The sequence below is a fragment of the Electrophorus electricus genome, unplaced genomic scaffold (genome assembly GCF_041902795.1).
Source record: "Electrophorus electricus isolate QZ-2024a unplaced genomic scaffold, ASM4190279v1 Scaffold91, whole genome shotgun sequence".
Classification (NCBI taxonomy): domain Eukaryota; kingdom Metazoa; phylum Chordata; class Actinopteri; order Gymnotiformes; family Gymnotidae; genus Electrophorus; species Electrophorus electricus.
In genome coordinates, this window is record NW_027658808.1 from 235001 (window position 1) to 239937 (window position 4937).

At 59.1% G+C, this 4937-nt stretch overlaps 2 non-coding genes across 2 annotated transcripts; both read right to left on the reverse strand.

Moving 5' to 3' along the window:
* Nucleotides 1-150: 150 nt before the first annotated feature.
* LOC145656785 (5.8S ribosomal RNA) lies at nucleotides 151-304 on the reverse strand. The gene has a single exon (XR_014122379.1). It is a non-coding gene; the product is annotated as a 5.8S ribosomal RNA (ribosomal RNA).
* An 881-nt stretch (nucleotides 305-1185) lies between these two features.
* On the reverse strand, nucleotides 1186-3024 carry LOC145656774 (18S ribosomal RNA). Its single transcript, XR_014122368.1, has one exon. It is a non-coding gene; the product is annotated as an 18S ribosomal RNA (ribosomal RNA).
* Nucleotides 3025-4937: the final 1913 nt, after the last annotated feature.

Consider the following 4937-nt stretch of genomic DNA (forward strand, 5'->3'; position numbering starts at 1 on the left):
AACCGCAGCGAACCCACCGACCGGATCTCACCGAGACAGCGACCGGGAACCGTCTGCTTTTAGGAAGACGGAGGCCAGGGGGCACCCCCCCACCTACGAACCTCCAACCGCGGTCCCGCCTGAGAAGGCAGGTCCGACAGATAGGAATAGCGACCCTCAGACAGGCGTAGCCCCGGGATGGACCCGGGGCCGCAATGTGCGTTCGAAATGTCGATGATCAATGTGTCCTGCAATTCACATTAGTTCTCGCAGCTGGCTGCGTTCTTCATCGACGCACGAGCCAAGTGATCCACCGCTAAGAGTTGTACTCTTTTATTTCAGGCTCAGTTTAGGTCTTTCACCACGACTACAAAGACAGGTTTAAAAGGTTTCACCAACCGGTCAGGCGCCCCCGTCTGCGAGTGTTGAAACGGGCGCGGGGTTGCGCTTTGCCCACACGCCCCACGTGGCAGACGAGTCAGTCTTTGAACCGCGGCCCTCCGCGCCCGCCCCGTCCGACCCCTCGAAAGGGGTGGAACTCACGTAGCGTGGGCCAAGCCCTAGGTACCTGCCGGGGGTCCCCCTGAGACTCCTTTCTGAGAGAGAGAAGCAGGGGAACCGGCTGCGCCACCCACCACCACCACGCCCCAGGACGCCGGTGGGCGGACGAACACAGGAAGGGCCATGGCCTGCCCCACGAGGAGCAGCGCTCGCAACCCCCCCCGGAAAGTCCGCTCGTCAGCGAGCAAGGGGACGGGGATGAATGACAAGGACAACAAAATAGGAAAACCCCTCGCGGTGGACGGAGGCAGCGGCCGTGCGAGCGAGAGGGAGGGCGCGGGACGGACCCGTACGACCCGCTCGACTCGCAGGCGCTTCTCCTGCCGGCAAGGTGAGGGGAAACCGGCCTTCACCCGACGAGCGGGGACGCCGAGTTTTTTGAACGACGCGTCTCTCGCGCTGGAACCCAGAGAATACCGGGGCCTGCGGGGGGGGGTGCTGAAGGACGACGCGGAGGAAGAGGCGGAGGACGAGGAAGGGGTGGGAGGGACTAGGCTCCTCCTTTATGCCTTCTGTCCAGCCTGACCTGCAAGCGACCACGTGTAACAGCAACCCCGAAGACCCTTTCGACCCTGGGCCCCGACGCGGGGGGACGGCGAAGTCGAGGGGGTCGGGAGAGGAGGCACGCCGGACAGCGTTACCCGTTAATGATCCTTTCGCAGGTTCACCTACGAAAACCTTGTTACGACTTTTACTTCCTCTAGATAGTCAAGTTTGATCGACTTCTCGGCGCTCCGCCAAGGCCCGCGAGGAGCCCCGGCGGGGCCGATCCGAGGACCTCACTAAACCATCCGATCGGTAGTAGCGACGGGCGGTGTGTACAAAGGGCAGGGACTTAATCAACGCGAGCTTATGACCCGCGCTTACTGGGAATTCCTCGTTCATGGGGAATAATTGCAATCCCCAGTCCCCATCACGAATGGGGTTCAGCGGATTACCCGCACCTCTCGGTGTAGGGTAGGCACACGCTGATCCAACCATTGTGGCGCGCGTGCAGCCCCGGACATCTAAGGGCATCACAGACCTGTTATTGCTCCATCTCGCGTGGCTGAACGCCACTTGTCCCTCTAAGAAGTTTGACGCCGACCGCGGAGGGCCGCGTAACTATTTAGCATGCCGGAGTCTCGTTCGTTATCGGAATTAACCAGACAAATCGCTCCACCAACTAAGAACGGCCATGCACCACCACCCACAGAATCGAGAAAGAGCTATCAATCTGTCAATCCTTTCCGTGTCCGGGCCGGGTGAGGTTTCCCGTGTTGAGTCAAATTAAGCCGCAGGCTCCACTCCTGGTGGTGCCCTTCCGTCAATTCCTTTAAGTTTCAGCTTTGCAACCATACTCCCCCCGGAACCCACAGACTCGTGGTTTCCCTCACGCTGCCCGGCGGGTCATGGGAATAACGCCGCCGGATCGCGGGTCGGCATAGTTTACGGTCGGAACTACGACGGTATCTGATCGTCTTCGAACCTCCGACTTTCGTTCTTGATTAATGAAAACATTCTTGGCAAATGCTTTCGCTTTCGTCCGTCTTGCGCCGGTCCAAGAATTTCACCTCTAGCGGCGCAATACGAATGCCCCCGGCCGTCCCTCTTAATCATGGCCCTGGTTCAGGAAACCCACAAAATAGAACCGGAGTCCTATTCCATTATTCCTAGCTCAGGTATTCAGGCGAGAAGCGGGCCCGCTTTGAACACTCTAATTTTTTCAAAGTAAACGCTCCGAGCCCCGTCCGGACACCCAGCCAAGGGCATCCGGGGGGCACCGGGAGACAGGGTCTGAGACAGGCGGTGGCACGCCTCGCGGCGGACCGCCAGCCCACTCCCGACATCCAACTACGAGCTTTTTAACTGCAGCAACTTTAATATACGCTATTGGAGCTGGAATTACCGCGGCTGCTGGCACCAGACTTGCCCTCCAATGGGTCCTCACCCATGGGTTTAGGATACGCTCATTCCGATTACAGGGCCTCGAAAGAGACCTGTATCGTTATTTTTCGTCACTACCTCCCCGTGTCGGGAATGGGTAATTTGCGCGCCTGCTGCCTTCCTTGGATGTGGTAGCCGTTTCTCAGGCTCCCTCTCCGGAATCGAACCCTGATTCCCCGTTACCCGTGGTCACCATGGTAGCCGACTATGGTACCATCGAAAGTTGATAGGGCAGACATTCGAATGAGACGTCGCCGCCGCGGAGGGCGCGCGATCGGCCCGAGGTTATCTAGAGTCACCAAAGCGGCCGGGGGGCCCGAGCCCCCCGGATGGGTTTTGGGTCTGATAAATGCACGCATCCCCCGAAGGGTCAGCGCTCGTTTGCATGTATTAGCTCTAGAATTACCACAGTTATCCGAGTAACGTGTGGAGCGATCAAAGGAACCATAACTGATTTAATGAGCCATTCGCAGTTTCACTGTACCGGCCGTGTGCACTTAGACCTGCATGGCTTAATCTTTGAGACAAGCATATGTTACTGGCAGGATCAACCAGGTAGTTTGCACCGTGGTCTGGGATGAACCACGAGTGACATCCGCCTCCCCTTCCGGGGGCTAGGAAGCAGCGGGTTGTAAGTGCGTGCGCCGTCAGGTCCAGACGCCATACAGGGCTACCCAGGACAGCTTCCGCGGCCAGTGTAAACGTGCTCGCGCACCGCCCTCTGGCCTTCGGACGCCGACCTCTCACCTTGATGCAAAGCTGTCCCATCCGGTCATGCCCGCACCGTACCCCGTCCACCTCCTCCGGAGGTGCGGACGGCCGACTCCAGGTGCTTTCGGCGTTCCCTCTCTTCACGCCGTTTTGATTTTCGTGGGCCGCTGGTGGGGGGACAAGGGAAAGACCTCGTCGAATTCCCTCCCCCCTAGCCTCGCTCAACCTACGTTTCGTGATGTAACCAAGAAGAGTGATTCGTGGGCCCAGGTAGGTTTGAAGAGGAGGCCAACAAAGCAGGGCACTCCCTTCCTCCCAAACCACAGACACCAGTATAGGACAACTGAGTAGACAGACTGGCCGTCTGAGTCTCCCCCAGAGAGTTCTGGGATGGGTTACAAATAACCCCCACCCCCCATCAGAGGCTTGACCCGCTAGAACCAGGGAGGATCTGTCAAAACCGCTCTCCACATCAGAAGTTCTGGATCAGCCGGGGCTGGTCGGCAGACGTCCACCTAAGGCCGTGGCCTAACCCCGTGTGGGGGGATAGCGCTCGCACCCGTACACGTGGACACCCGCTCGTCAAATGGCTGGCTCCTCACTTACCGTAGGGGGAATGGTTTGCCTACCCCTGGCGGGTCTGGTACTCCACTCTACCAAACAAGGAAGCAACACACCAATAGACCCCTGCAACACCGGGCAGCTTTGGGCAGTGTCACTACACTCCTCCTTGTTCTTCACGTTCCTTCCGTGGTGATTTTTTTTTTTTTTTCGTGGCCATTGCCGTGCATGGCTTCCCCATCGCTTTGCATGCTCTCCATTGCCTCGTGCTGCTTCACCATTGGTCTCACCTGGAGACCGAAGCCGCTCTCCCAGTAACCCGATGGTACCTGGCCAGAAAACCCCGTGCCCGATTTCATCTAGGACAAGGGCCAAACCACAGACCGTGCCCGTCCAGGGTCAACCCCTGGTCGGACAGGCCTGGTGGGTCGATACCATGGATGTGGCAGGCCGACGAGAATCCACTGGTACATTTACAAACACGCCCACCCTGGTGGCATGGCTGTACGACCCATCGTCGAAGCACGCTGCGGCGGACTGAGCCATTGGATCCAGTTGCCTGGGCGTACACTCAGCCCAACAGACGCACTCGGGTCGGGGAGAGCAAAGCAGACTGTGTGCCTGGATGTGCCCACTTCCATAGGGGAATCGGCATGATGGTTCACTTAACCCGAGGAGGGCTCCCCTCGCGGGATAAGCACCCCCCTCGGGGGATGGGGGGGGGGCATCCAGAGCACACCACTTTCCGGTAGGGGACAGGCGTTTGATCATGTGTCCGAGGGAGAGCTCCCCTTGCCGGCCGAACACCCCTCGGACTCCCCTTGGGCTTCCAGAGAACGCCACTGGATGAATTTAGTGCTTGGACCCCATTGATTCTCTTTGCTCTCCCATATACCCGACGGGACCTATTTGCAAAACCCCGTGCCAACCAGACCTCCAGGAAGGGGGCTGGCGGCTAACCATGCCCAGCAGGGTGCACCCTGGTCGGACACTTTGGGAGGGTCGAGAGCCTGGAAGTGCCACCCGGGGGAGTAATTCTGATTTCCGTTTTAATGCACTCAGGGACAGCCCGAGGACCTCTGTAGTGCACCTGAGGCGGACTGAGCCGTCGGGTCCAGGGGTCTGGAGTTCGGAACCTCCAGGGTTCACCTGGCTGTTCTCTTAGCCCGGCAGGGTGCACCCTGGTCGGACACTTTGGG